The 10,557-nt window shown below is 41.1% G+C and overlaps 1 non-coding gene across 1 annotated transcript; it reads left to right on the forward strand.

The window, feature by feature from the left end:
• The first annotated feature begins 3,125 nt into the window (after positions 1-3,125).
• On the forward strand, positions 3,126-3,231 carry LOC122013187. The gene has a single exon (XR_006120516.1). It is a non-coding gene; the product is annotated as a small nucleolar RNA R71 (small nucleolar RNA).
• Positions 3,232-10,557: the final 7,326 nt, after the last annotated feature.

The raw sequence follows: 10,557 nt of genomic DNA on the forward strand, positions 1-10,557 counted from the left end.
AGCTCTATCTTTTTAACTACCCCATCACTCTCTCCCCTACCAAAAATAGTTTTACTCATGACTCTATGTAGATACCTAAAGATGGGGTTTTGCATATTGGAGGCCTTAGCTCTTGAAGGCTCATAAGGTTGATCTAACCCAGTTATTGCATTCCAAAAATGATTCCAATTAAACCTTGGATCAAACCTACGAGGGCTCCCGGTGGTTAATCCAAAACAAGAATTAAAGTCACTAAATGTCCATAGAAATTCTTGATTCATTAGTCTAAATGAGATTTTTCCAAAATAATCATCTTCATTAGTAAAATGGACATCCAATGAACTTAAAAATTCCAAAACAAGACGAGGATATGTAGGCAAATGTGTGTACATAATATCACTCCACTCCAAAAACCCAATCATCAAATCTACATCTTCCCTAATTCCAAGCATATCAAGAACAGTTGGGTCCATATATCTAGTACACACTATCTTTCTATTGACAAGAATTGCAAATCTAATTACTTGATCATCATTTCTAAACACAATATTGAATTCATTGTCATTACTTTCGTTGCGTGAAGTCCTTTTGCCTTTTCCTTTCACTGGTTGTTTTCCTTTGTCCCTTGATGGCTCTTCCTCTTTGTCCCCACTGGATCCACCACCTCTTTTGCGAAGTTTCTTCAAAATGTTGGACATCTTGATGAGTTTAGATAGGGGAAGAATTATCTAGGGTTGGAAGAATGAAACACAAAGAACAAAACTTCAAAGAGCAAAGATCTTAGGTTAGGAGAATGAAAAGTGAGGAGGAGAATCCGGATCTAAGAGATCTTGAGAGATTAGAGAGGAGTTTTTAAGAGATTGGGAGAGAAAAAGATGTTTTGGAGAGTTGGGGGTGTGCAGGACACGGCCAAGATCTGGCCGTGTGAGGTAGAAGGAAGACTTTAATAGCTCCCCTACACGGGCCGTGCAGATCCACACGGGCCTCCCCCTCTTCTTTCACTGGTTTCCTCGCACGGCCGTGTGTGGGACACGACCTCTCCATCTTTCTTCTCGGGACTCTTTGCACGGCCGTGTTTGAGACACGGCCTAGACCATTTTCTCCTCGGGATATCCTACACGGCCGTGTCTGGATGACACGGCCCAAACACTTCCCTTCTCTGCAACTTTTGCCCGGCCGTGTATAGCACACGGCCGGGCTCTGTTTTGTACCTAACCTGAAAACAAAATCAAAAGAATGCATCAAACTAAAAGAAATTAAAACACAAATCCAAACTAACTAAAAGAACCCTTGGGTTGCCTCCCAAGAAGCGCTTGTTTAAGGTCTTTAGCTCGACCAAACTTGATCATTCACTTCTTTTCCTCGCCCTTGGAGGACAGATATACTTTTAGTTTTTGTTGGGTGATCTTCTCCCAACATCTTCCACCACATTGTCTCCTTCATTTGGTGGCCTTCCATGAGGATGAAAATTCCATTCCTCAAGTTTATAAATGCTTGTCCTGCTACAAGCATTTAAAAGAGACGAGACATGGTTAGAGATATTAAATAAATCATATTCCAACCTTTCCTTACCAATTACCAAAGAAAGCTTATGATTTTTGACATCAATTATAGCTCCAGCTGTAGCAAGGAAAGGTCTTCCTAATATGATAGGAATCCTAGGGTCCTCTTCCATGTCCAACACAACAAAATCTGTGGGAATAACATTCCCATCCACCTCTACTGGCACATCTTCTATAATACCCAAAGGGTACCTGCAGGAATGATCGGCAAGTTGAAGTGTCATAGTAGTAAGTTTAATGTTTTTGAGACCTAATTTATTACAAATTGAATAGGGAATGAGGCTAACACTTGCCCCCAAATCACAAAAAGCTTTTTCAAAAAATTCTTTTCCTATGCTGCAAGGAATATAAAAGCTCCTTGGGTCCTTTAGTTTTGGGGAAGTGTTCTTCTCAAAAATAGCGCTACATTCCTCACTAAGCGCAATGGTCTCAACCTCTCCTCTTCTTCTCTTGTTTGACATGAGATCCTTCAGGAATTTGGCAAATCTAGGCATTTGAAGAATAGCATCAATAAGAGGTACCTCTACACAAATTTCCTTAACCTTTTCTAAAAACTTGCCAAATTCTTCATCTTTCTTGAGCATTGTAAGTCTCTGAGGAAAAGGGACAGCTTTGCTCTGATGGTTCAGTGGAAGAGTCTCTTCAACCTCAATGGTACTCTCCTCATTAGCTTGAATCTGATTTGGTATAAGAGGAGAGAGCTCTTCTTCTTTTTGTATCCCTTTTGGAGCAGTCACTTGGGAGTCTCCCAAGGTCCGTCCGCTCCTAAGCTCAATTCTATTGCAATGCTCCATAGGATTCACATCAGGTTTTCCTGGAAGTTGTCCTGGTGCTCTGGATGATGAGGAGGCTAGTTGGGCAATTTGACTATCCTGGATCTTTTGATGCTTTTCAGAATTATCCATTCTCTGAATGAGCTTTGCTAAATCTTGCTTCATTTCATTCTGACTTGAGATAATTTCTTCAAGCATCTTTTCAATATTTGACTTTGGTAAGCCTTGAGAAGATAGATGTTGAAAATTTTGTTGCCCAGCTTGAAAATTTGGTCTTGCCCCCATAGATGGTCCTTGATCTTGATTATTTCTGTAAGAAAAATTGGGATGGCTCTTCCATCCAGGGTTATAAGTATTTGAGTATGGGTTGTTCTGCCTTTGATTGTAACTCATGATTGCATCACATTGTTCCAGTTGATTGATTTGTGCAGTGATAGCTCCCAATGGACATGAGTCATTTGAGTGCTCTGAACTCCCACATACTTCACAAGATGTACTAATAGCATTGACCATATTAGCACTAGTCCCCATATTCTCAAATTTCTTTGTAAGAGCGTCCAATTTTGCAGACAAAAGAGTGACTGCATCTACATCAAACTTCCCTGATGCTTTAATTGTTGGGTTTACAGAAGAATAGCCACCACTTCTTTCGTTTGCCCATTGATGATGATTTTGTGCTACACTGTCAATAATTTCTTCAGCTTCATCTAAACTTTTGTTCATAAGTGCCCCTCCAGCAGCTGAATCAAGGGACACTTTGGTATGATAGTTGATACCATTATAAAAAGTGTGCAACACTAACCATCTTTCCAACCCATGATGTGGGCATTGTCTGAGCATACTATTATATCTATCCCATGCTTCAAAAAGAGATTCTGAGTCAGTCTACTTGAAGCTTGCAATTAAATTCCTCATATGAGCTGTTTTGCTTGGTGGATAGAATTTATCAAGAAATTGTTGCTCACACTGCTCCCAAGTGGTGATGCTATTAGGGGCTAAAGAATTTAGCCATTGCTTTGCCCTATCTCTTAAAGAAAACCCAAATAATAATAATCTAACTGCGTCTGAAGGAACTCCATTCATTTTTATGGTACCACATATTTCATAAAAGACCTCTAAGTGTTGATTGGGGTCTTCATGAGGTCCTCCACCAAATTGGTTCTGCTGTACCATAGATATAATTGCGGGTTTGATCTCAAAGTTATTAGCTTCCACTGACGGTCTTGAAATACTAGATCGAAAACTTCTTGCATAAGGTGCTGCATAATCCTTGAGTGATCTATTCACCATGTTCAAATGTTCCTGTTCTTCAATTTGCCTTTGCAGAATTCTTCTTTTATGGAAAGTTCTGTCAATCTCAGGGTCAAAAGGAAAGAATTCCCATGCAAAGTTAGATCTTCGCATACATAAGAACAAGATAGCAAATGACAGTTCAACAGAAAAAGAGAAATAAAAAAATAAAAAATGCAGAATTGAATTTGTACAAAAAGAATTAACAAGAAGTAAAAATTATACAAGAAAGTAAAAACAGAAATCTAATGATTAGTTACAACTATGCAATATGAAAGGAAAACAAATGTTATGTTTAGTCTAACTCAATTGATAATTCCTAATGTTATAGCGCAGTCCCCGGCAACGGCGCCAAAAACTTGTTACGCTCCGCAAGTGTACGGAAATGTCGCAAGTAATATAAAAGATTATCGTATCCACAGGGACTGGAATAAGCACTAGAAATGTCTCAATGCGAATTAGCTAAACAACTATCCAATCGTTTCAAATGCAAAGTGAAAGTAAACAAATCTAATATTAAAGATCAACAAACAAGAGTTTAGTGTTTTGGGTTATGATAAAGGGAGATTATAGGAGTTTCGGTTTCTTTGTAAGGTTTCTTGAATGTAAATGGTTCACCAATCCTTATCCCTCAATTGCCAAACACTTGTAGAAAGTTGCCGGTTCTCTCTTGCAATAGATAACCGGCTAAGGACTGAGAAATGTATCTAAATATAATCAATTAGACGTGAACCTACGTTGTCCTTACACAGAAGCGCACCTATTACTATGCCTTCCTCGGATATCAACATAGAAGCCCACAACTTATTAATCTATCAAGATACAAGGAACTAATCACAAAATCCATCCTACTCTCTTGAATATTCCTATTTCCTCTTCAAGATTATCTCTCAAACGTCCTTACACGGGCTTGCACCTGTCACGTGGATCCCTCAGATGATCGAGTGAGAGTTTATCTCTACCAAGTCCACAAGAAATCCAAACAATCAATCAAGAATGAGAATTAAGCACAAATCATCATTAATCATTCAAGATCTAATTGATACAAGCAAGACAATGTCATTGAAACAAGAAAATGGCAAATCCATAAGAAATTACATCAATCCATCATACAAATACTCCCTTAATCCTAGAATACAAGATCTACTCCATGAATCGAGGAAGAAAACCCGAAGAAATAAAGATTACAAGCATTTCTTAAATCCCCAATCCAAGAAACCAAGAAGAGGGGGAAAGAGAAAACTTATCTACGAAGAAGCCTCGTCGTCGGATCTAATCCTCGCTCCGGAGTCGAAATCGTCAAGATCTCCCTTAGAATCGCCCAGAAATCGTCCCAAGAATGGGAGGAAACCACCAAATCTTGCCTTCTCCCAAAGGGGGAGAGATCCCCTTTCAATTCATGAAGGAAGGTTTAAATAGAGGAGGAAATCGGGCGCCACACGGCCCACGACACGGCCGTGTGAGATTCACACGGCCATGTCCAGTTCCTTCTCTGCCAAAGCTGCACGGCCGTGTGACTCCACACGGCCAGGACCCTTCTGCTCTCTGGAAATGCTACACGGTCGTGTGGTGCACACGGCCACCACCTGCTTGGTCTCTGGAAACTTCACACGGCAGTGTGGATTCACACGACCACCACCTGCTTGGCCTCTGGAAACCTCACATGGCCGTGTAGATGCACACGGCCATGTAAGGCATCTGCTCTGATTTCTTCGAATCAAGACACGGCCGTGTGAGATTCACACGGCCATGTCCTCTTCCCTTCCTGTTAAGACTACACGGCCATGTGTGGTACACGGCCTGATGCTCTCTCCCTTCAATTACCTCCAAGCTTGCCTGAGGACGCATAATCTTCACCAATTTCGACTCCTGTGTACAGAAAATGCACAAAAAGCAGATCTCCGAACCAAAAGAGTAAATATGTTAAAAGGAAAGCTGGAAGTATAAAAATATATAGATCAAGCATGCTCAAAGTATGTAAATGTGCGTAAAAACATGCATAAAAGAGTATATAATCTACGCACATCAAACCATGAGCCCATAAGGCAAGTAAACACATTGAGCGCAAGTACCACTTGATACGAGACATTATAAAATGAAGAGAGGTTGTTGTCGCCAATATTATATCATCAGATAACCTGACAGATCCTTTCACTAAGGCCCTTCCGACGGGAGCTTTTGATAGGCATGTTGAAGGGATGAGAATCAGATGTATGGCAGCATTTATGCCAGTATAGTCTTTTAGTATAAGTGGGAGATTGTTGGGATGTATACTATAAGCCTAGCTTTTGTATGAACATCTATTTTGAAATATTCTGAAATGAGAATAACTTTTGTCAAATATCTGCATTTTATATTTATATATATGTCAATTCAGTTGCCCATTTAATTTATATTATAGATAACATGGTGTGTGGTGCCACACAGAAGATCATATTATCGATCCCTTATAAATTATAAATAGTAACTCACAACCAAGATGGATTGGGACAAATCATTGGAACAGTTGTAGTGTAATTTAGTATTGGTCTGTCTTGACTATAAAATTACACTAGTACACTATGTGTGTATTGAGCAGGACCGTTGAGGTTGTTCGATTTGTACTGACTATATAAAAGAACAAAACCTCTGTTATTATGGATGTGCGTCCTCTTAATCCCTATATAATAACAAGCACGTATACTTAATATTTATTTCTTTAACTTATCAATGGGTGAGATTTATTCGTTAAATCAATAGGCTCGATAAGTTGGGAGATAGTACTATTTATATAGTGTGTTGTTGATTATAGAAGGAATCTGTGTCCTAATTATTTAGGTTGATGATGCCCCCATGAGGAGTTCATAAGGATTATCATGTAAACCCTGTAGGTGGACTTAGTTTGACATGATAATAAAGTTGAGATGTACTACTCTTGGAATTAGATGTTAATTAATTAAGTTGTCAGTAACTCATTTAATTAACGGACATACGATATCTTAAATACAGGGAGTTTAACACACTCATAATAAGAAGGAGCCCATATTGTAATATGAGATTGGTGCGGTAGTTCAATAATAATCTTTTAGTGGTATGTGTTATTATTGATGAACTTGAGTTGGGTGTTCGGGGCGAACACAGGAAACCCAAGCCCATCGGGAGACCTAAACCAATTCCTCCTCTAGGTCCCTGTTGTAGCCTCTATATATAAAGTCCGCATTCATCCATCCATAATCGGGTTTGGTTTAACTTGGTTTGGTTTAACTTAACTTGGTTTGGTTTAACTTAACTTGGTTTGGTTTAACTTAACTTGGTTTGATTTAACTTAACTTGGTTTAGTTTAACTTAACTTGGTTTGATTTAACATAGTTTGTTTAGATTTTTTCTAAACAAAATTTTGTTTATTTTTATTTCCTTGTAACCGAGGACAAGTCTATAAAAAGGAGTAGGATGTGACCCCTAAAACTTAACTTTCTAATTCTCCACAATCTTCTTCTCTCCTTGTGGCCGGCGCCCCCTCTTCCAGCTAGGGCCAGCGTCACATCCACCTCTTCTTCTCCTTATGGTCGGCGCCACCTTCAACCCCACCTAGGGCCGGCGCCACCTCCACCAAGGGCCACCCCTTTCTCACCTTGCAAGGGCCTCCCCCCTTCCTCTCCTAGCTAGGGCCCGCGACACTTCTTCTTCTTGGTGGCCGGTGGCTTGAAAAAAGGAAGAAGAGGAAAGAGAGGAAGAAGAAGAAGAAGATTAGAAGGTACTCCATCCTAAAGACTCCTTTTTGTGGCTAATAATTTTGGAAGAGAATATTGGGGCAATTTCCTTTGGTCAAGTTTGACCAGTTTGACGAAGCTTGAGTTGAGTCAAGCTTGAGTCGGGATTTGAGTTTTGATGTTTGATTATATAAGGAGATTGACAATATAAGGAGATTGCTAGAGCAATCGTCCGGTTATGGAGATGGTCAAAGGGTTGACCAGGTTGATAAGAAGACAAGTCAAGTAGGTTAGGGATGATAGGAGACTTGACTGGGTAAGTCCTAACTGGAGGTTAGGTGTCTGGAAGTCCTAATTGGAAGTTAGGTAGTGGTAAAGTCCTAGTGAGGAGCTAGGCAGAGGAAAGTCCTGGTGAGGAGCCAAGCAATGGGAAAGTCCTAGTGAGAAGCTAGGTAGGAGAAAGTCCTGGTGAGGAGCCAGGCAATTGGAAAGTCCAAGTATGATCTTGGCAAAGGAGAAAGTCTTGGTGAGGAGCCAGACAATTGGAAAGTCCAAGTGTGATCTTGGCAAAGGAGAAAGTCCTGGTGAGGAGCCAGGCAATTGGAAAGTGTAAGTGTGATCTTGGCAAAGGTTGTAAGTCCAAGCATGTGGTCTTGGCAAGGTAAGTCCTAGTGTGACTTGGCAAGGAGAACTCGACAACTAGGATGAGGCCGAAGGAAGCTCTTGAAGGCAAGGTGTGAAGGATGGGGAGATATTCGAGGGACGAAAGGCTGATGGAGGAGGCTAGAAGGCTAGTTCGAGATTGGTCGGGTGTGGCCAAATGCTTGGCATGGAGACCTAACAGGTCACGGTTGACCAGGAGCTGGGTTGGAGATTTTGGACTTGAGTTTGAGTCAAGTTCAGGCTGGTCAATAGATCGGGCGATCGATTGAACCAAGGTTCAATTGATCAGTGGATCGATTGGAGTGTACTGCGAAGGAAGGAATGACCCAATCGATTGGTCGATCGATTAGGACCATAATTCGCGAGCATAGAGGCCTTCCCAATCGATCGGGCGATCGATTGGGAGTTGCCAATCGATTGGGCAGGGGAGTTCTCGCGCGATTGCGAGAACACAGAAAGCTTCTGAATTGATCCACCGATCGATTCAGATGTTCCCAATCGATCGGTCGATCGATTGGGATTCGACCGTTGGGTAGGATGTAGGTGATGAACGGCTGCGATGGAGCGCTGCTGACATGGCAATCGATTGGGGATGCATTGGATCGATTGGGAGCACTGTTTAAAGCCTTGGCGGAGCTTTTCTCCGCAGATCTTTGCGATCTTTTCCTGCGAGCTCACAGCGATTTTTCGGCGATCTTCTCCGAGCTTCTCCGCCAGTTCTTGAAGGCTCTTGGGGTGCATTCCCAAAGTTCAAGAGGCAACAACAATCAACAAGTAAGCAAGAAGAAGAGTGTATTTCAGTTGTATTTTTGTATCTTCTTCTTTGTGAGTGTTGTAGTGTTGTGTGTGTTTGTACGAGGCTTCTCCGCCTCCGGCTGCGACCGAGAAGGAGTATTTCATAGTGGAGGAGTGAGTCGGTGTGTGGATCCTTGGATTAGTCACCTCTTCTTGAGGTGGATACCAAGTAAATCCTACTTGTTAACATTGTATAGTTTGTCTTCGAGTTGTATTCCGCTGCAAACCATCAAGACGAAGTAAACGACGCAAGCGCGCGACGAACCGCTATTCACCCCCCTCTAGCGGGCACAAAGGTCCCAACAATTAGTATCAGAGCGAGGTCGCTTTTCTATAGACTAACCGCTAAGAGAGCAAGAAGCTAGAGGAAGAAGAAGATGGAGTCTGAAGGACCGCTCGGATGGGATATCCGGATTCCACCTCCATACGACAAAGAGGACTTCAATTTTTGGAGGAATCGATTGGAGACTTGGTTCCAAATGGATTGGAACCAATAGATGGTCTTGGAGGACCCATTTGAAGCTCCAACGGATAAGAAGAGTAAACACCTCCGACCTCGACATTGGACCGAGGAACAAAAGGAACAAACGGAGGCCGATAAGGAGGTAACGAAAATTTTGTTAAATTTATTACCTTCTAATATCCTTTTGAGTGTAGGTGAATACACAAGTGCATGTGATCTTTGGAAAAAGATCATTGCCCATCATGAGAACCCTACACAACTCCAAGGAGTGGAGGAGCCCAAGGAGAAGGGCTCATTGGTCCAAGAAGAGAAGGACCAATCCAATGTTGACACAAGGTTAACATTCGAGGAGAAGAAGGAAGAGGAGGAGAAGGAAGAAGATGAGAGATCCTCTACATCTTCAAGAGAGGTAGAGGTGGAAGCATCCATATCCTCAATAGTTGAAGAAGTGGAAGCACCCACACTCTCAAGAGGAGAAGAAGAAGAAGATGATGCAACCTCCACAATGCAAGCTACATCAAATGGAGAATCAAGTATCATCCCTACAAGCAAAGGTATAGGAACTTCAATTGAAAATAATAAAAATCATATCATTTGCTTTGAGTGTAGGGAGCATGGGAACTATAAGAGTAAGTGTGCCAAATTGGCCAAGAAAAAGGGCCAAGTAGTACCAAAGGGTAAGGAGAAGCCCAAGGAGATTGGTCCCACGGAATGCAAGAGCAAGGAGCACATTGTGTACTTCTCATGCAATCAAAATGGGCATTACCAGAGTCAATGCCCTAAAGGGAAGAAGCCAATCAAAGTTAGAGGAGGAAGCCCAAGTTTAGGGGGAGCTTTTAAGAGCAAACCCAAGGTAACATTTAATGATGCAATTCCTTTTAGAAATGGCAAAAAGCATGTTAGAAATAAGGTACATCATTTAAATGTTAATTGCCATGAGATTAGGAGGAATGATAGAAGTCAGGACAAATATATTCCTCCTTATGCTAGATTTACCACACCTAAGGTTAGGAAGGTAAATAACTTAGGCAATAACACCAAGGAGTTTAGATATATGTCTAAAAATAGAAATGCTCAAGAATTTAAGGAAAAACCAAAATCTAGAGATTTATGGAGGAAAAACCAAGTCTTGAGGTCAAGACTTGATACCTTAGAAAGAACCCTAGCAAGAATAGAAAACATGCTTAAGGGTCAAAATGAACTTAACCTAGGAAAATCTAGACAAGAGCCATCCAATGACTATAGAGGTTTGGGATACAAACCTAAAGTCAAGAAGGATGTGACTTCCTATCATAGGGTTTCATATAACTATGAAACCGAATCTAGGTCTAGTGGTCAAACCA

The sequence above is a fragment of the Zingiber officinale genome, chromosome 8A, assembly GCF_018446385.1.
Source record: "Zingiber officinale cultivar Zhangliang chromosome 8A, Zo_v1.1, whole genome shotgun sequence".
Classification (NCBI taxonomy): Eukaryota; Viridiplantae; Streptophyta; class Magnoliopsida; order Zingiberales; family Zingiberaceae; genus Zingiber; species Zingiber officinale.